Source organism: Mustela nivalis, assembly GCF_964662115.1.
Source record: "Mustela nivalis genome assembly, chromosome: 2".
NCBI lineage: Eukaryota > Metazoa > Chordata > Mammalia > Carnivora > Mustelidae > Mustela > Mustela nivalis.
Window position 1 is genome coordinate 10,151,645 of NC_139021.1, and position 22,215 is coordinate 10,173,859.

The window sequence follows — 22,215 nt, forward strand, 5'->3', positions numbered from 1 at the left end:
GTACACTTATTTTGATAAGTATTGAGTAATGTTTAGAACTGTCAAATCAACATATTGTACACCTGAGACTAATATAACACTGTATGTTAACTACACTGAAATTAAAATAAAATTAAAAAACAAGAATGGCTGACAAAGTCATTTTATAAATATATAATACTAGGCAGCCATTAAAATATGAGAGGCACATATACACAATTCCATGTATCTATATGATGTATATACATGTGTGTTGTTATGAAAATACACATAAGAAGTGAAGGAGTAAATAATCCAATCAAGAAATGGGCAGAGGACATGAACAGACATTTCTGCAAAGAAGACATCCAGATGGCCAACAGACACATGAAAAAGTGCTCCATATCACTCGGCATCAGGGAAATACAAATCAAAACCACAATGAGATATCACCTCACACCAGTCAGAATGTCTAAAATCAACAAGTCAGGAAATGACAGATGCTGGCGAGGATGCGGAGAAAGGGGAACCCTCCTACACTGTTGGTGGGAATGCAAGCTGGTGCAGCCACTCTGGAAAGCAGCATGGAGGTTCCTCAAAATGTTGAAAATAGAACTGCCCTATGACCCAGCAATTGCACTATTGGGTATTTACCCTAAAGATACAAATGTAGTGATCCAAAGGGGCACATGCACCCGAATGTTTATAGCAGCAATGTCCACAATAGCCAAACTTTGGAAAGAACCTAGATGTCCATCAACAGATGAATGGATCAAGAAGATGTGGTATATATACACAATGGAATACTATGCAGCCATCAAAAGAAATGAAATCTTGCCATTTGCGACAACATGGATGGAACTAGAGCGTATCATGCTTAGCGAAATAAGTCAAGCAGAGAAAGACAACTATCATATGATCTCCCTGATATGAGGAAGTGGTGATGCAACATGGAGGCTTAAGTGGGTAGGAGAAGAATAAATGAAACAAGATGGGATTGGGAGGGAGACAAACCATAAGTGACTCTTAATCTCACAAAACAAACTGAGGGTTGCTGGGGGGAGGGGTTTGGGAGAAGGGGGTGGGATTATGAACATTGGGGAGGGTATGTGCTTTGGTGAGTGCTGTGAAGTGTGTAAACCTGGTGATTCACAGACCTGTACCCCTGGGGATAAAAATATACGTTTATAAAAAATCAAAAAAAAAAAAAAAGAAGTGAAGGAGTAACTCTTGAATTACAAGACTGAAGGCCTGTTTTAAAGCACTTTCTTGTGGAGCATAACAAATAGCATGGAGGACATGGGGAGTTACAGAGGAGAAGGGAGTTGGGGGAAATTGGAAGGGGAGGTGAACCATGAGATACTATGGACTCTGAAATACAATCTAAAGGTTTTGAAGGGGTGGGGGGGGTGGGAGGATGGGGTACCAGGTGGTGGGCATTATAGAGGGCACGGATTGCATGGAGCACTGGGTGTGGTGTAAAAATAATAAATACTGTTATGCTGAAAATAAAAAATAAATTAAAAAAAATAAAGCACTTTCTTCTGATCTATTGTTTGCCTGTTTGCATTTATTATCAGCAAAGTTTAATTAAAGAAAAAAATAAATTGATAAAGTTTAAAGAGTATAGAAGTTTAGAGGCAAATGTGTGGGAGAGTATAATATGTTAGGCAATATTTTTAAATTAAACTTTTAATTTTGAGATTATTATAGATTAACATGCAGGTGTAAAAAATAATAAAGTCTGTGACCTTTTGGGATTGGCTTTCTTTCACTCGGTACAAGCTCCTAAAATTCACTCATATTTTTGCATCTGGAGTCTATTCCTTTTATTGCTGGGCAGTACTCCAGGGGACAGGGTACTGCCATTGATTGAACCATTCGCCCACTGAAGGACATCTGGGTTGTTTCCGCATTCTTGCCTTTTAAGAACAAAGCTTCTAAAAACATCCATGGATGGGTTTTTCCATGATCATAAATTTTCATTTCTCTGGGATAAATGCCCATGAGTTCAGTTATTGAGCTATACAGTAGCTGCATGTTTAGTCTAATAAGAAAATGCAAAAATGTTTTCTAGAGTGGTTATGCCATTTGACATTCTCACCAGCCATCTGTGAGGGACCCAGTTTCTCCATACCCTCAGCATCTTCGGTGGTGTCACGAAGTCCAACTTTGTCCATTTTAATAGGTGAGTAGTAATATCATGTTGTGCTTTAATTTCCATTTTCCTAATGACTAATAATGGTGAATATCTTATTTGTCCCCCCCATGAACTGCATTTTCATATCATGGGTCCATGTTTTAATTGGACAGTTCGCTTTCTTTTATTGATGAGTTTTGAGAATTTGTCATACATTCTAGTCCCTAGGCTTTTTTTGGTTGTGTGATTTGTAAATACTTTCTCCCAGATTGTGTTTCCTTTCTTATCATGTAGGCTCTTGTTTCATTTTCATAAGAAATATTTTCTCCATCTTTATTTTTGTGGGTCATGCTTTTGATGTTGAGTCTGAAAATTCTTTGTTTAGTCATAAATATCAAAGTTTCCCCTTATGTTTTTCCATTGTAAAAATTTTATAATTTTGGTTTTTACATTTAATTCTGTGGTACATTTTGAGCTCATTTTCCTGTAAGGTGGGAGGTGCCAGTCTACATTAATTTTTTTTTCTTGTTGTATCCATGGAGGCACAATTGTCCCAGCACCTTTTCTTGAAATGGCTGTGTTTCTTTCTTTGAATTGTTTTTGTATCTTTGTCAAAAAATTGTTGTTGGGACACCTGGGTGTCTCAGCCAATTAAGTGTCCAACTCTTGATTTTGGCTTAGGTCATGATCTCATAAGCCCCATGTGGAATCCTGATTCAGGCTCCACACTCAGCATGGAGCCTGCTTGAGATTCTCTCTCTCTGCCCCTCAGTCCTTACTCTTATGTTCACCAAATAAATAAAGAAATAAATAAACTCTTAAGAAAATAGTTGTTTATTTCTGGGGACTCTATTCTCTTCTGTAGATCATTGTGTCTATCCCTCTGCCAAAACTACACTGTCTTGATTACTGTAGTGATATAGTTGGCCTTGGTAGTGAGTAGAGTGGTTCTTGCCAACTTAATTCTTTGTCGAGGTTGTTTAAAGCTATTCTGAGACCTGAGCCTTTTCACATGATTTTCAGAGTGACTACATCTTTGTTCATAATTACATTCAACCTACAGATAATTTGGGGGAGAATTGATGACTTTACTATGTATAGTTTCCCAATTCACGAACACAATATGTCTCCTTATGTAAGTCTTGATACTCCCAGAAGCATTTTGTAATGGCCAGCATAGAAACAAAACATGTACATGTTTTGTTAAGTTTGTACTAAGTGTTGAATATTCTTTGGAGCATGTGTAAATGATATTGTATTTGCAAATTCAGTTTCTAAGTGTTCGTTGTTAGTACACAGAAATGTGATTGATTTTTGTGCATATATCCCCTGTTTTCAATTAAATTAATCAATAAAAACACCTGGCCCAAAAGTATTCTCTCACTTTACAGATACAGACTTCTTAACTTCTCCCAAGCAGGGAAACCTAAATCTTCACCACACGGGCTTGAACTTGAGCTTCCTTTTCTGGTGAGGCGATTTATGCAGGGAAAACAGTGTGGTGTGTGAGAGGGGATGAGCTTTGGAGTTCAAGAGGGTGGATGTGAATTCTAGTTGGCCATTTGCAAGCTCTGGGCCTGGAACACATTACGTTCTCCAAACCCCATTGCTAAAATAATGATAAAGCAACAGCAGCTGTAAGAGCTATATCAATAAGGTACTTAAAGTAAGTTTGTGTTAAGAGCTTCACACTGGTCTCACTGAAACTTTGTATGAAGTAGGAAGTACATGCCTGTAGTTGCCTGTAGTACTTTCTCTGCAGTTTGAGTATTCCACAAGCTTGGACAGAGAATTATTTTTATATAAGCTTTCTTCTCCTTGTTTTAGCATGAACACTGGGCCTGAAGTGACATGAAGCCTTTCGTCACTTATCTTTATCTTGCCTGCCGTGAATAGTCGTATGCTTTTCCTGTGGACATATTTATGTTTTTAATTACAGGTGCTTTTTCTCACAAACATGTCTACATACCTGTTATGTTATACAGACTATTTCATATGTGTCATATTAGCTTCCAAACATCCAAACATGTTTTGAAATCTGGTACCATTTTTGGTCTGAAGATGGTCAGATCGTGGATAGGTGAGCTACATTATTATCCTCATTTTATGATTCAGAAAATGGAGACACGGAATGATGAGGTCCCCTGTCCCATGACACACACTTTCTGGGTGGTAGAGAAGGCCAGGCAGACTGACCTTTGATCTCTCACCCTTCTTCACCACATTCTGGGTATCCTTGGGTTACATGAACTTCAGGAAAAGGTCCTAGGAGGGAGTAGCCTTGAAGAAACATTTAACACTACCTAGAGCTCTTTGGAATCTGCTTTTTGTGTCTTGAGAGGTGTATAATGCAGGCAAAGGCACCCACTTGTCCCTGACAGCGGGGAGTGGGGCAGCCACCTGGATAGGCCCTTTCACCCATTTCCAGAGTCCCTTTGCGGCAGGTGGTATCCTGTCCCGTCATTGTTCCCAGCCCAAGATTTTCCCTGAAGATGGAGCTGCATGATTCCTGTGACACGGCACTGTTCACCTTCGTTGTGTGTGTACTCACTGCTACTTTTATTCCACTCCTAGTAGACTAGATATCCTATTGCCAGTTATCATCTCCCTCCCCATTATTCATTCTTTATGGCAACTAGACATGATATGTTCACCCACAGCCCCCAACCCTGACAGAAGTAATACAAAGCCTTATCACTTAACCAGGATTTAATTGCTTTCGAATGGGTCTGATTATGAAAACACTCTGGGCTCATTATTTCCTGCGGCCAAGATGAATGATATGTCACATTGCCACCAACGAAGCTGGAAGCGGTCAGTGCTCAGCAGATACCAATGTCACACCAGCCACAGCACTGTACATGTTTAGATTCAGTGCTAACGAAACGGGCCAGAGGAGGAGCAGAACCCACTGGGGGCTGAAAGAGAGCTTTAAAATATGTAAGGAAAATATTTGGAAGTCAAGCATTAAGGAGTTGAAAGAAGCCTTAATAATCATTCAACTTTCTGATCTTCTAAATGTGGAAATTGAGACCCAAAGAAGGAAAGAGCCATAGCAAGGGCAAATAGCCAGTTTCTAAAAGAATTGCCTGGGCAGTTATCCAAGCCATGAGCCCCAAAGTCATCCAAGGTTCATCCTTTTTAAGGCATATTGCATATCTTTGCCAATTCCATTTTCTTAAGGATTCAATGGATAGCTCACTGTTTTATCAGATTTCATCTCAATTTCTTCTGATTACATACTCCAAATAAATCAAGATCAATAAGGTATGCTCACCTGGAACATACCTTACAAAGTTCCTCTTATAACCTATTGCTGCTTCTTTCCCTTTAATCCTCTCTACATAACTTTCCCTCCAGCTAGTTAGCTTTTGGGAGAAAAATGCATTTGTGGGGCCCTAAGGGGCCCACTGTGATTGTCTATGTCGTCACATTTGTATGTGTGACTGATTTTACATTTTATCGAGTGGTTTTAAGTGAGAAGATGAAAAAAAATTTAGTTCCTCTTTACCGTAATGCCCAGCACATATTTTGTCCTCAACACATACATGTTGACTTTATTAAATCATTAGTTATAAATGTCTGTAGGGTTGAGGTTGTAAAAAACAAACAAAGAAACAAACAAATAAAAAAACCCAAAGCCAAAGCAAAGCAAAGCAAAACACTGCCACCACCACCACCACCAACAACAACAACAAAAACCACTCAGTAAAGAAATTCTTTCCAGGGCAAATTGTTCTTTGACCAAAAAGATGAGGGGTAGAATTGAGGAGAAGAGGACTGAACAAGAGAGAAGCTTCGTTATTTACTTACTTAAAAATTGACCTCTTGGGTGCCTGGGTGGCTCAGTGGGTTAAGCCACTGCCTTCGGCTCAGGTCATGATCTCAGGGTCCTGGGATCGAATCCCGCATCAGGCTCTCTGCTCAGCAGGGAGCCTGCTCCCTCCTCTCTCTCTCTCTCTGCCTGCCTCTCTGCCTACTTGTGATCTCTCTCTGTCAAAATAAATAAATAAAATCTTAAAAAAAAAATAAATTGACCTTTTAGGAATGCTACCAGCAAGACAGTAAACATCCCCTGGGGTTACACTACTATCCCCAATCCTCCCATATCACCCCACTTTCTTGGAGCAGGATTGTACATCTGCTCGTGTTGACACATAACGTGTAGTGCCCACCCTCACCATGGTAGGAGTATTTATCCCTGACACCCTGGTGTTGGGCTTGGCCTTCTGTCCTGCTTTGGACAATGGATATGAGTGGATGGTAGCTTTGTGAGTCCAACCTGAAGGGAGTGTCATTTCCCATTAGACATTTATTGCTTGCGTCCTCCAGGAAAATGGTATCCTTCAAAGAGGGACTGCTCATTCAGCCTAGGCTCCAAAATGAGAAAATAATAAGGAAGAGCAACAGCATCATCCCCTGCAGATGCTGAAATGTAATCTGAGTGAGAAATGCAGGCCCCTTGTGATGCACGACTGACATTATGGCCTGGCTAGTACCATGGCAAAGAAGAGCAATTTGTATATGAAATTTAAACGGTTCAATTCATCAACAGTCACACATTATCTGCTTCCCAAGCAAAATCGGTTATCTGAGGAAGACTTTTTTGTATGAAGTACAGTTATTGAAAACCAGACTTTATTTATCCCTGATACTTCTGTATCCCAATTATTTTCTATATTATTTTTCTGTAAGCTATCTACTCTGTCAAATTATAGGCTGTATGACTAAGTGATGACTAACGTTTCAGGTACCTTTAATAATATTTAAAATTTTTTTCTTTATGAAAACATCTGAGTTTATTATAGGAAAACTACAGATTCATTATAGAAAATTACAGACTCATTATAGAAAAATAATCAGTGGGTATATTAACTTAGAAAGATCTGATATTATATGAACATTCAGGTTTTTGCCCCAAAATACAGTTTCTATGGCACTTACTCAAGTTATATTTCCTCTTTGAAAATTTCCACATATACATATTCTAAATTTTTTTTGTTAAATACATTTCTTATTTTTTTATTTTCAGCATAACAGTATTCATTATTTTTTCACCACACCCAGTGTTCCAAGCAATCTGTGCCCTCTGTAATACCCACCACCTGGTACCCCAACCTCCCACCTCCCGCCCCTTCAAACCCCTCAGATTGTTTTTCAGAGTCCATAGTCTCTCATGGTTCACCTCCCCTTCCAATTTCCCCCAACTCCCTTTTCCTCTCTAACTCTCCATGTCCTCCATGCTATTTGTTATGCTCCACAAATAAGTAAAACCATATGATAATTGACTCTCTCTGCTTGACTTATTTCACTCAGCATAATCTCTATGTACTTGTTTAAATCAATGTTTTTGTTATGAAAATTTGGTTTTACTCATAAAATTTTTTATCTGGTTGTAGCTATAGTGTAAGAAGGTAACTGGGTCTTTCTTTCTCTCCTTCTTTCTTTTTTTACAAAGCCACTACCTTTTGGTTTTTTATTGATTTTCATATTTTTTGATGGCTGTTGGGTTTTCTCATTTCATTGTCTATAAATAAGCATAATAATTTGTACCATGCTTTCAAATAGGTATAATCCTATATTTACTTCATGTGTGGCATAAAAGTACCAGGTAGGTATTAACTGAAAGTGGGAATACAGTTCTCTTTGTTTTTATCTTGTTTTGATAAGAATATTTCATCAGGATATTGATGTTCTTTAAAGCCACAGCATTGGATGGGTTAATTTAGGGTTTATATAGAGACGGCAGAGGTCAGAGGGCTGAGTCCCATAGCACCCAAAGTCCTCCAGCAAGATGGAGAAGATGAGGCAAGGATAACAGAAAAGAAACTGTAATCAACTAAGAGGTGAATCCAAAAGTGGGTCCTAGAGGCCAAATAAAGGAAATGTTTCACATAGAAGCTGGGGTCATAGAGCTGTTCTCAGAAGAAGTTGAAGTATTGGAACGTGTTTCTTTCTTTTGTTATTATTTTCTTGAGTGCTTAATATGGTCAAGAAAATAAAAATCACTCATGATATCATTGAAAAACCACATTTTAATTTTTTAAAAAGGTTTTATTTATCTATTTGACAGCGAGACAGAGAGAGAGCATAAGCAGGAGGAGCCGCAGGCAGAGGGAAAGGGAAAAGCAGCCTCCCTGCTGAGCACAGCCTGGATCCCAGGATCTTGAGATCATGACCTGAGCCAAAGGAAGATCCTTAACCAATGGAGAGCCACCTAGGTACCCAGAAAAAAACACATTTTAAATGTTAAAGTGTAATTAAAACATACTCATGGGTGAGTCAGGAAACTAGGTTGCAGTTCAAGGTTTGGACAAACCAGGTGTGACTTTGCACACAGCATCCCCCTTGAGGGTTCACAGTTTTGATTGTTCTGCATTGAAAAAATAAAGAAGTAGGCGTAGGTAACACTGAACTTCCTCGCTGGTAGCATCATGACTGGTCTCTGATGGTCAATGCTCAATAATGACTGAATAAATGAGTAAATCAATGTACAAATAAGGGTTCTTTCCAGTGCCAAGATTTCACCACTGGCTCCCAGCTCCCTTTCCCCTTAAGGAACATGGGCAGAGTGGAGTCGAAATACTATCCACACTTTGCAAGTCTCCTCTCTTGATTCCTACTGGCTTGACTGTAGAGATGCTTAATTATTTATACTGCCTTTAGGAAGAGCCACTGGGGTATGCTGCTTTGGATGCCATTTCTACTGTTTTTAGTCTCAGAGCTATTTCTTCTTTCCTCCAGCACAATGAAGGTGGTGAAATAAGGAGCTGCACTTTCCTTTTCCCAAGCCCTTGAAGTGCTCAGCTCAGCAGCGGTCAGACTCCCGGAGCATTTAATGAGAACTAGGGAAGACCTAATTTCCTTTGTTATCCTTGGCTTCCCTGACCTCAGCTAATCAGGTAAGGAGCAGTACAAGAGGGCTGGCGGGTTATTTCAATGGCTTCTCTCCATCACCACTCTGTTCCCACACAATCCCAGCATACCAGTGGAGTTGTTGTTTTTGTTTTTGTTGTTGTTAGCCTTTTCTCAAAACAGACTACAGTGAAACATTCTCTTTCTTTGCTGAAAAAAAAAATCTTCCAATGCCAGATATTTGCTTGATAAATGGATGGAAAATCTTCATTTTTTATAATTTCTTCCTTCTTTCTTCTGTTTAATTTTTCAGGTTTTTAATTTATTTTTTGCTTTTAATCAGAATACTAATTTAAAATTATGGGGTATTCTAATCCCCCTGCCCTGAAGGGATTAGTAATTGTTTACTGCATGGCCCAAAGCTATGCACGGTTTAGAAGCACATAGTCCCCATGAGGGAGTTGAATGCACTACAGTTTAAAAGGAAACGTTGGGGCGCCTGGGTGTCTCAGTGGGTTGGGTGTCTGACTCCTGATTTCAGCCTGGGTCATGATCTCAGGGTGGTGAGACTGAGTCCCCCTTTGACCTCCACATTGAGTGCAGAGTCTGCCTGAGATTTTCTCTCTCTCTCTCTCTCTCTCTCTTCTCCTCCCCCTGCTCATTGACTCTAAATAAATTAATTTAATTTTTTTTAAATGAAGAAAATGGCAACCTATCTGGTATTCAGGTTCAGAGATTATGTTTTGGTAATAAATTTAATCTACCCAATATACATTGGGAGCCTGCTTTGTCCAAAATACTACATCAGTACTGGTAGTAAATGCTTGGCAATTTCTGGGTTCACAATATGGTAGGAGAGGTTTACATTAAAAAGGACTCCTACAACTGAATAACAGAAAGACACACAACCAAATTGAAAAGTAGGCAAAGAACTGAACAGGCGTTTCTCCAAAGAAAATATACAAATGGCCAATATCCATAAAAAGATGTTCAACATCATTGGTCATTAAGAGAATGCAAATCAGAACTGCAATGAAATACTACTTCATACTCATAGGATGGCTATTTAGTTAATGTACCTATATTTTTTTATTATTTTTTTAAAACTTTTATTTAAATTCTAGTTAGTTAACATACAGTACAATACTGGTTTGAGGAGTAGCTACTACTAATAAGCCTGGAAATAAAAAAGACAAACATTGGCAAGGATGTAGAGAAATTAGAACCTTTGTGAATTGCTGGTGAGAATGTCAGATGATATAGCTCCTATTGACAATAGCTTGGTAGTTCCTTAAAATGTTAGACATGACTTACTACTTGACTTAACAATTCCACACTTAGGGTAGCTACCCAAAGGAACTGAACACAAGCACTTCTCCAGATACTTATGTTCCAGTGTTCCTGGCAGCATTATTCACAACATCCAAGAGCTGGAAATAACCCAGGTGTCCATCAGCAAAAGCATGTATAAACCAAATGTGGTGCATACATGCCATCTAATATAATTCAGCCAAAAAATGGAATGGAGTGCTGACCCATCCTACATCGATGAACTTTGAAAACATTATACCAAGTGGAATAAGACACAAAAATCTAAATGTTGTGTTATAATACTTGCACAAGGTTTCTAGAACAGGAAAATCTATAGAAACAGAAAGTAGAAGAGAGATTACTAAGACTAGGTAATCTGTGAACATTGCAGAATATCATGGATATGTTTCATGTCACTGACTTTTACAGTTAAATTGGTAAAATTTTACACTATGTCCATTTACCACAATAAGAAAAAATAGCCCTACTCCCAACAGAAGACAAAACAGAATGAAGCAAAATGCAAGCCATATAAATAAATGATGATCACTAATATTGTTCATGGTGGTGTTGGTTTCTTGGTTGGCTGTGCTTGCTCACTCATTCATCCATGGTTATGTGGCATTAGCTGGGCAATTGCTGGGTGTTGGTTGGCTGTCAGCTGGGCAGTCAGGGAACTGGGTCCCTGTTTCTCATGTACTTCCATGTAACCATCACCAGAAGCTTAGCTCAGATTTGTTAGGTTTCCAAGGAGGGAAGCAGAGGTTGGCAAGGCCTCCAGGTGTGTAGGCTTAGGGCCTCTACAGTCACTTCCACCATATGCCATTGGTCACAGCAAGTCATGGAGATAGGTGTGGAAACAGACTTGACCTTTTTATAGCAAAAGTTTCAAAGTTACGTTACAGGAATACAGAGAAAGCTAGACATTTGTGTTGATTTTTTAAATCTATCAGTTTATAAATGCCCCACAATAAGACACTGAATAAATGAATGATCCAAATGTTGAAATAGTAAAAAACGATTGCAATTTTAAAGAATACTTTATAAGATGGAGGAAAACACTATATGTCAAGTTATATAATATATAAAATATCAATATATAAACACATGTATCTGGTGATATAGACATATATATGAATGTATATGTTTACTTTCCCTATATTCTAAGTTCTAAAGTCATGTATTTCTATGATAATTAGAAAAAATTATCTTCCTCAAATTATATTTTTTTTAAATGTGCTTGGATTTTTTAAAATTCATATATTCTTGAACTTGAACATTGGGAGCCAATTTATAAAGATCAAAAATTCTAATATGGCCTTTGTTTTATCTCTCATATGATTGACCATAAAATAATAGTAATCCAGGATTAATTTAGATCCTACTATACTGGCACTGTTCAAAAAGACAATCACAGATATTTTTAGCATTCTACAATCCACCTTTATCTCAACCTTTATCTTTTAATCTAGATATTCTCTGCTAGAAGCAAGAAGCTTAAATAACTGGGACAGCAAATCAGAACCAAAATACTTTCTTGAATTTGGCCAATAGGAAGAGAAGGAAAGGATTATATTCTTCCTTAAAAATTCATTTGTTAGGGCTCGCTCTGGGTTAAAGTTCACTTCCTAAATCACGCTTTACTTCATTAATTTCATGAAGGTTCACCAAGCGGTTTGTACCATCCCTATATTTGAAGAGTGAGCATCCATCCGACAGGGAGACAAGCAAGTGAACAGTTGTATTTTTGTTGTGGTATCCGTTTCTTTGCTGTGACAGAAGGCAATAGATGGTGCTGGATGCAGCCCTCTGACTCAGACATAATTTTGGTTTTGTGAGAAAGGGAGATGCTGGAGGAAGTTTTAAAAAGTTGACCTTGAAGAATTAGAATTGTGCTTTTATTCTTCCACCCAATATTTATAGCCCGCCTACTTCGTGCTAGTGAAAATGTGCCCACACTGGGTTAGGTGCTCTGAGTAGAGCAGTGAAGAAAACAAAGCTCCTTGCCTCATTCTAGACACATTCTAAGTGAGGAAGCAGACAGTAGACCAATAAATACATAATGCATCAGGCAGTAATAAGAGCTATGAAGAGAAATAAGGGAGGGAAAGAGCTAAGAGGAGATCTGGAAGTGTCACAGAAAGAGGCAGAATCTGATATGACTCTGGGATGGATTTCGGCTTGCCTCCCTTCCTCCTTCAGTGCTTTGAAGGCACAGGCTTCCCTCCAGGAATGCCAACCCCATCAGGTATCTGAAGCTAGGATGGTCATTGCCAACCTCATCAGGTATCTGAAGCTGGGATGGTCATAGCAGTCTTCTCTTGGAATCAAAATTGACTAAACTAACCTGTCTTGCACATGCTTGGCAGCTCATCAGAGCCCCAGTTTCCATTTAAATAGCTCCAAGGACCAGGTGGTCACACAGACAAGTGATTTGGTGAAGTTTAAGATAATAGAGGTATTATGGGGCTTGAGGTATGCTGATATTATCCATTTCAAATAAAGCTATTCTAGTACAATTATTCATAAATCTCTCTGGGGAAACAGAAGTTTTTGATCCTTTCTACAAGAAGTTTTTGATTCTAAATTACTTAATTGAGGTATGCATTAAGTAGCCAAGAATTAATGGAATCTTAAGAGAAGCAGATACAAATTACATTCACCAGAACCAGTGGAATCACTCTTTCGTCATAGAGATGAGAATCTGGCAGATTAATAATTTGTGGATACAGAGAGTTAGACTCCCTTCTTATAACTCTGCAGTGAATATGATTTGCTTCAGCTTTCTCGGTTCCTTCCTGATTCTCCTTCAGGGAGACAGTCCTTCCCCTTTGTAGCAGTCCAGCTGGGGTCAACTACCAAGTTTCTTTTCTTTTTTTCCCCTAAACCTTAGCCCCCAGAGAAAATTGGACAGCCACATGTAGAAAAATGAAATTGGACCATTTCCTTACACCACACACAAAAATAGACTCAAAATGGATGAAGGACCTCAATGTGCGAAAGGAATCCATCAAAATCCTTGAGGAGAACACAGGCAGCAACCTCTTCGACCTCTGCCGCAGCAACATCTTCCTAGGAACAACGCAAAAGGCAAGGGAAGCAAGGGAAAAAATGAACTATTGGGATTTCATCAAGATCAAAAGCTTTTGCACAGCAAAGGAAACCGTTAACAAAATCAAAAGACAACTGACAGAATGGGAGAAGATATTTGCAAACGACATATCAGATAAAGGACTAGTGTCCAGAATCTATAAAGAACTTAGCAAACTCAACACCCAAAGAACAAATAATCCAATCAAGAAATGGGCAGAGGACATGAACAGACATTTCTGCAAAGAAGACATCCAGATGGCCAACAGACACATGAAAAAGTGCTCCATATCACTCGGCATCAGGGAAATACAAATCAAAACCACAATGAGATATCACCTCACACCAGTCAGAATGGCTAAAATCAACAAGTCAGGATATGACAGATGCTGGCGAGGATGTGGAGAAAGGGGAACCCTCCTACACTGTTGGTGGGAATGCAAGCTGGTGCAGCCACTCTGGAAAACAGCATGGAGGTTCCTCAGAATGTTGAAAATAGAACTGCCCTATGACCCAGCAATTGCACTATTGGGTATTTACCCTAAAGATACAAATGTAGTGATCCAAAGGGGCACATGCACCCGAATGTTTATAGCAGCAATGTCCACAATAGCCAAACTATGGAAAGAACCTAGATGTCCATCCACAGATGAATGGATCAAGAAGATGTGGTATATATACACAATGGAATACTATGCAGCCATCAAAAGAAATGAAATCTTGCCATTTGCGACAACATGGATGGAACTAGAGCGTATCATGCTTAGCAACATAAGTCAAGCAGAGAAAGACAACTATCATATGATCTCCCTGATATGAGGAAGTGGTGATGCAACATGGAGGCTTAAGTGGGTAGGAGAAGAATAAATGAAACAAGATGGGATTGGGAGGGAGACAAACCATAAGTGACTCTTAATCTCACAAAACAAACTGAGGGTTGCTGGGGGGAGGGGGTTTGGGAGAAGGGGGTGGGATTATGGACATTGGGGAGGGTATGTGCTTTGGTGAGTGCTGTGAAGTGTGTAAACCTGGTGATTCACAGACCTGTACCCCTGGGGATAAAAATATATGTTTATAAAAAATAAAAAGTTAAAAAAAAATTAGAAAAAAACCTTAGCCCCCAGATAGCAACCCCTCCTTCTAGCCAAGGAGATGGCATAGAACCCAAGGCTAGGCTAATAATGGCATGGCATTCTTTCTCTGGAGGTGATTCTCCACTTTTTTATTGTGATAAAATATACAAAGCATAATATTTATCACTGTAACATACATTATGTTTGTGAACATACATTATGGTGGTTTTAAGTACATTTATAATGTTGTGTGACTATCATCACCTAAAGCCAAAACCTTTCATCTTCCCAAACTGATCCTTTGTACCCACTGAAGTAATTCCACATTTCCCTTCCCTCCTGGACCTCTATTTAACTTTCAGTCTCTATGAATTAACCTATTTTAGGGAACTCATTTAAGTTCAGTCATATAGTATTTGGCCTTTTGTGTCTGGTTTATTCTACTTAGCATAGTGTTTTCAAAGTTCAACCATCTTATTGCCTATATAAAAATTTCATTCCTTTTTATGGGTGAATAATATTCCATGGTATGTATAAGCCACAATTTACTTATCTATTCCTTTGTTGATACTCATTTGTGTTTTTCCACCTTTGGCTTCTGTGAATAATTTTGCTATGAACATTGGTGTGCAGATATCTGCTTGAGTCTCTTACATTTAACCATAAGATATATGTCTTTTATATATATTATATATATTTAAGTATTACACATAAAATATATAATTTATGTATATTTAACATATTATATTTATTTTTGAAATATATATCTCTATTCTCTTACTGCTGGGTCATAGGATAGTTTTTTGTTGTTGTTGTTTTGGGATTTTTTTTGGAGGGGTTGGTAGTTCCTTGATTTTTTGTTTAAGGAGCCAGTCCATTCTTCATAGGAACTGCATCATTTGACATTCCTGCCAGCAACACAGAAGGATTTCAATTTATCACACCCTAGTCCTCACCTACTTTCTGGGTTTTTTGCTTTGTTTTGTTGTTGTTGTTGTTGTTTTGCATATTAGCCATCCAAGTAGATGTAATGTAAAGTGGTACCTCATTGGTGTTTTGACTTTCATTTCTCCAATGACCAATGATAGTAAGTATCTTTTCATCTTGGTACTGGCCTTTTGTGTATCTTCTCTGGAGAAGTGACTATTCAAGTTACTTCTGCAGTTTTTAGTAGAATTGAATTGGGGGGGGGGGGTTGTGGTTGTTGAGTTTTAAGAGCTCTTTATATATTGTAGATATTAATCTTTTTATCAGATATCTATTTTACAGATATTTTCTCCCATTCTGTAGATTGTGTTTTTGCTGTCTTGATGTGTACTTTGATGCATAAAAGTTCTTGATTTTCATGAAATCCAATTTATCTGTTTTTGCTTTTGTTGTCTGTGTGTGTGTGTGTGTGTATGTGTGTGTGTGTTTGAGATGTTATTTATTATTTCCTTCAAGAGACAGTGGGAGGGGCATTTAGGTGGTTCAGTTGTTAAGGGTCTGCCTTCAGCTCAGGTCATGATCCCAGGGTCCTGGGATCAAGCCCCACATCCGGCTCCCTGCTTGTCTTGCCTCTTATGCTGAGTCTCTCTCTGTCAAATAAATAAATAAAATATTTTTAAAAAGAAAGAGAGACAGTGGGAGTGGGAGAGAGAACATGAGTAGGGGGAGGAGCAGAGAGAAAAGGAGAAGCAGCTCTGACTGAGGAGGGAGCATGACACAGGCTGCATTCCAGGACTCTGCAATCATCACCTGAGCCAAAGGCAGGTGCTTAACCATCTGAGCCACACAGGCACCCCTGTTGTCAGTGCTTTAGATGTCATATCTGTAAAATCATTGCCAAATCCAATGTCATGAAAATTTTCTCCAATGATTTTTTTCTAAGAGTTTGATAATTTAACTCTTAAGTTTAGGTCTTTGGTTAATTTTGAGTTTAGTTTTGTAATTGGTGTTAGATAAGGGTTCAGCTTCATTCTTTTGGATGTGAATGTCTAGTTTTTAAAGCAACATTGTGCTCTTGGCACTCTTTTTGACCATAGATGTGAGAGAGTTTATTTCTAGTCTCTCTTTTCAATTCCATTTGTCTGTATGTCTGTCCTTAAGCCAGTACCATACCACTGTCATTACTATAGCTTTGTATTAATTTTCAAAGTTGAGAAATGTGAGTTCTCCAACTTCATTCTTTTTCAAGACTGTTTTGGATACTCAGAGCCTCTTGCAATTCCATGTGAATTTGAGAATTGGCTTTTCCATATCTGAAAAAAAAAAAAAGTTGTTGCAATTTTGGTAGGAATTGTGTTGAATCTGTAGGTTTGCTTTGGTTGGTTGGTCTGTAGGTTGCTTTAAGCATTGACATCTTAATAATATTAAGTCTTCCTGTCCTTGAACATAGGGTGTCTTTTTCTTTGTTTAGGTCCTCGCTAATTTCTTTAACAACACCCTGTAGTTTTCCATGTACAAGACTTTCACATGTTTGGTTATACTTATTCCTAATATTTGATTCTTCTAGATGCTATTATAAATGAAATTGCCTTCTGAATTTCCTTTTTGTCTTGTTCATTGTTGGTGTATAAAAACACAGCTGAGTTCTGTGTATCGATTCTGCCCTTACAACCCTACAACTTTGCCGAATTTATGTATTAGTTCTAGTTTGTTTGTTTCTTTCTTTCATTAGATTTTTACTTTATTTCCTAAGGACAACTTTGCTAGGTAAAGTAGGATTGTTTTTTTGTTTTTGTTTTTGTTTTGTATTGTGTTATATTAGTTCTGGTAACTTTCATATGGATTAGGGAGGATGTTCTAGACATAAGATCATGTCATCTGGTAATAGAGATAATTTTACCTTTTCTTGTTCAAGTAGGGAGACTTTTCTCTTTAAGTTTTGAATCTTAATCTGGGAATCTGAAATTAACTGGAACTGAGTTATCATAGAAACAATGCTTTCAAGAAATAGCTTCTGTCCCTCAGGTTCACAAGACTGACTGTAGGTCACACACTTCCAAAGGCTGGATTTTGCACTGTTTTCTATTTAGTTCTGTGACAATTTTTAAAAGAATTTGTTTCTGTTGCTCATAACTCAAGAACCCTCATTGATGTAACACCCTACCTTTACTTCTTCCAAAGAAACAGAATTCTTTAAAGAAAACTGTAAAGGAAGAAAGGAAATATAGCCTAAAGTTGGACATAATTATCATCATATCCAAGTCTCTTCTCTAAGATTTTCAGATTTTAGCCTTTATCAGAATTTCCTGCTAAATTATTTGAAATGTACAATCCTGAACTGTATTACCAGAGATTTTAGTGATTAGTTTTTAACCAATACCCCAGGTGAGTCTCAAGTATATGAACCATAGCCTGAATGTTTTACAGTATGATTTCTTTTTTTTTTAAGATTTTATTTATTTATTTGACAGAGAGAGATCACAAGTAGGCAGAGAGGCAGGCAGAGAGAGAGAGAGAGAGGGAAGCAGGCTCCCTGCTGAGCAGAGAGCCGGATGCGGGACTCCATCCCAGGACCCTGAGATTACGACCTGAGCCGAAGGCAGCAGCTTAACCCATTGAGCCACCCAGGTGCCCTACAGTGATTTCTATAATATATTTGCCAAATAATGATATAGTTGGTGACTGAACACCTCTAGGGATGCTAAAGTCTCTACTCTACGTGGTGACTCCATCTCATTTGAGAACAGCACTTCCAAAATTTTTTTTTCACATCTTGACTACCAATATATCCTGTATAAAATTGAATTATTGAGTCATAGAATTTGGTGGTTATAAAATAATAGAGGATTTTTCATTCGACTTCATTTAAAAGCAACAATTTTAAAGAATCAAATGAGCCTAATGAAATGCATATCTTCACAGAAACGCTTTCTTCTGAAAAACACATTTCCTTGCTCTCAATAATTTAATTTCACACAAGCATTTGTATAGGTACCTCCCATGATTTCATATCCATGGCCAAAGAGCAAAGGTGATTTGGGGATTGCTGGGCAGAACCCCAAGTCCCAAAATAGCCATCCTCATCTCCTGCCAGAGGTTTATTTTCTGGTCTTAACAACTTCTCTGTCTTGAAGAGTGACATAATGCACACCCTTCACGAGGTGCTAAGCTTTACCAGCTAATGACTTAGAAACCAGTGACACCAAGAGAGGGTGTGGAGGGGAAAATGGAAGTGCTATCACTGTGACAACTGTGTCAGATTGTTTGACATTTCTTAATTTCCCCTTATTCCTGATTTTCATTCTGCCATCTGTTTCTCCACAGCAATTGGTATTTAAACTCTTAAAAGAAAAGAACCATGTGCTGGTGGAATAAGATGTTTCATTTAAATAAAAAGATAAATGTCTGATAATTTGCTTGTGAGATCCCCCAAGGTTATTAGCATTAAAGCAATCAAAGCCTTAAACTTGCAGGATAAAATTATTACACTGCAGTAAAATTGTTGGTATCAGCTAATATTTGAAATGGGCTTTCCAGTGGGGATGGTGAGAGTAAATGAGGGGTTTTCTGTGTGCAGCCTAAACCCCCTTGGGTTCACTAACTTGGCAGTGCTAAATAATAACTTTACAATAGAGAATGGTTCAGTGGAATGAAAGTAGATTGGGAAGCAGGCACATTTAGCTTCAAATCCTGACTGCATCTTTTTCTACTCTAGATATGACACTGATTCCATTGATTCCCACTTTCATTATGGGAGGATGGCAAACTTCAACAATCATTGAAGAAGTTGATTTAATTAATTTCATTGGATTAAACATATATTTGTTGAGCACTGTCAAATGGCAGGCACTGGAGCTGGAACAGGGTTTGAGAAATCCTCTTCATTTCATTCGTTCAGCTCAAAGTTCAGCAGGAGCTACAAACAAAAGGGCAGCAACAACAGCACCCGGAGGTCGTTACAATAAAATACGTGCATTATAGGTTAGGATAAGAATTTTGATACATATGTTACAGATTAAATAAGAAATCATGTTAGTAAAAAAAAGAAAGACATCATGTTCGTTTCCTTCTTTCTTTTTATTCTATTGAGCATGGCAATAATATACCAATTTAAGAAAAATTTTCCTTGAGTTCTGACATATTTGTTCTCAGAAGGCATTCTCACTAAAAACTTCAAGAGGATGTGTGTGTGTGTGTGTGTGTGTGTGTGTGTGTGTGTGTTTACATTAGTCACTATTTTCCTCATCTGTTAAAATCCACAGTTGAATTAACAGTTCTTCCTCTGGAATTCTTATTTGAGATACATAAATTAGCTTCATGACTAGAAAACAAAATCACCCTCAAAAATAAAAATGTCAATAAACTTGTATTACAAATAGCATGGAGGACATGGGGAGTTAGAGAGGAGAAGGGAGTTGGGGGAAATTGGAAGGGGAGGTGAACCATGAGAGACTATGGACTCTGAAAAACAATCTGAGGGTTTTGAAGGGGTGGGGGTTGGGAGGTTGGGGTACTAGGTGGTGGGTATTATAAAGGGCACGAATTGCATGGAGCACTGGGTGTGGTGAAAAATAATGAATACTGTTATGCTGAAAATAAAAAATAAATTAAATTAAATAAACTTGTATTACAGAAGAAGGCATGAACTGATATTCCTCAAGTCTTCCCACCTGATCTTACTCAAATAATCTCAGCTTCGAAAGGGGAATGATTTACTAAGGCCAATGAATAGTAAGAAGCTAACATGAGTGGAACTCTGGTCTCTTTGATTCCCAGTCCAGTGCCAATAATATCAGTCAAAACTGTGTGGTCAGAAATGTCATCTATCCCCAGAGTGAACCCCTTGAAATAGAAGCATGACTTTCTCTGCAAATGCAAAATAGATGAATAGCTTATCTACAGCCTCATTGCCAGATGAGGCCAATAGATTCTTTCCAACAGGCCATTTGCCTGGTAAGACCATCCCCGCTCCAGAGAAAGCACAGGTGGGAGGCATCATGCAAGCAGGGTACATGGAGATCTTGGAAAACATTACTAAATAAAAAATCCCAAGTTCTACCTCTAGTGATGGTTTAGATAAAATGGAAGCTTAAGAGCTGATTGATCCTGAAAGGATGATGTTTTCACATTTCCTAACCACTTACCTAAGACCTTCGGGTGCTCTCTTTTCCAAACCAATGAACTCCCTTACTAGCTTCATACCTATTTGTGGTTCATTTCAGGAAGGAAGAGGAAGTCCCAGAGTCCCCACATGTCAAAGTAGATAAATCTTGTTAATGGAGAGGTAAGGTCTTTAGGAATGAAATCTCCTGCAACTGGTTCATGAATACTCAAAAACTTCCCTTCCCTTTACAGAGCTGCTAACTGGGGAAATCAATAGATGCAGACTTGAGTAAGTCTAGATATTTTTGAATCTTATTAAACATATATAAGAAGACTTTGGACATAAACAGGATACAATAATAACCTACATGAAGCCAAAGAAAATGAGAAAGGATCAAATGTGAAAATGCATTGTGATTTGGAGCTCAAGCTCTGAGAATAAGCAGTTGAAAGGCAAGTAAACAACGTTCTCTTTGGCTCTCCATAAACCACTCATGAAACACAAGGCCCTTAGCGAGGACCACAAAGCACCTTCCTCCAACATTTGTCCATCACTGTTTCATTGTGGATATTCCATACTTCAGCTTTGATGAGCATTATGACAACGTACAACAGGACTTCTTTTTTTTTTTTCTCCTAACTTGATATGATGAGAATCTGTAACCACATAAAAGTTAGAAGAGTAGCACAGGGATTGGTCAACTGCACCCAAGGCTTGCCCATACCTGGATGTGTCATCTGTGTCTGCAGTGTTGAGGGGCTGGGACAGAGACCTTATAGCCCACAAAGCAGAAGGTATCTATTATTTACTACAGTCACTCTTCTATAGAAATATCACTACCTAGAAAGGTAGTCTTTACTTTTTACAAAAAAAAAAAAAAATTGCTGACCTCTGAGCTAGTACAATGAACACTTGTACACCTTCTAACAATTGCCAAGATTTCGAAATGGTTGCTCTCTCTATATACCCATGTACACAAATACAAATTTTTTTTCCTGATCCATATGGAAGTAAGATGCAGAAAATGATCTTTCCAATTTCCCCCAACTCCCTTCTCCTCTCTAACTCCCCATGTCCTCCATGCCATTTGTTATAAAATGAAAAATACAACACCTCAAAACCCTGAAGTTCTATTACTATCACTGGGATGAAGATTCAGAAAAGACCAATCTCATTTGTTCCTCATATTCAATAACTCCTAGTGAAAATTCTCCACCTGATTTTAGTATTCTCCCGCATTGTTTCATCGGATTGGTCTGGCTCTGATTCACTATTTTTCTTCCACACGAATTTCTCTATAACTGTTCTCTATCCCGTAGGCTCTGTCCCTGTTTCCCTTACCTATAAACCTATGAGCAGGTCACTTCAACGCTGCAGGCACATCCACTGCTTTTTGCTGACATCTCTCTTAGAAATCTTTAATTTCGAAATCTGCTTCTGTTTTAATTACTGTGTCCCTGAGTATCTGCCAGTATTCTTCCATTCGCGGCCTGCTCAGCGATGCTCAGTTGATTTCTTAATTCCCCCAAATCTCCTGTCATAAAGCTCTTTCCCATCCAAAGCTATAGAGTGTGACTCTTTCTCAACAAACTCTGTCTACCCAGCTAAACTTAGAATATAATATTAGCTCTGAAAGGCCCTGAGGGATCATTCAATCTATTCCCCAAAGTACACCATTTTACCTTGAGGGAGGGAGGGAAGAAGCAGCTTAAGATCAAACGGTGAATGCTTAGTAATCATAGCTCTAATTCAGGACT

At 38.3% G+C, this 22,215-nt stretch overlaps 1 long non-coding RNA gene across 2 annotated transcripts in view; it reads left to right on the forward strand.

Moving 5' to 3' along the window:
* The first annotated feature begins 2,056 nt into the window (after positions 1-2,056).
* The window catches only part of LOC309858800, a 50,434-nt gene continuing 30,275 nt past the window's right edge, over positions 2,057-22,215 (forward strand). The window contains exons 1-3 of one of the 2 annotated variants that reach the window (XR_014308336.1): positions 2,057-2,146; positions 8,843-9,000; positions 20,577-20,639. This is a non-coding gene — a long non-coding RNA (uncharacterized lncRNA). Of the gene's footprint in view, positions 2,147-8,842; positions 9,001-20,576; positions 20,640-22,215 lie in introns of those variants that run through there. The other variant, XR_014308335.1, reaches the window with a different exon arrangement.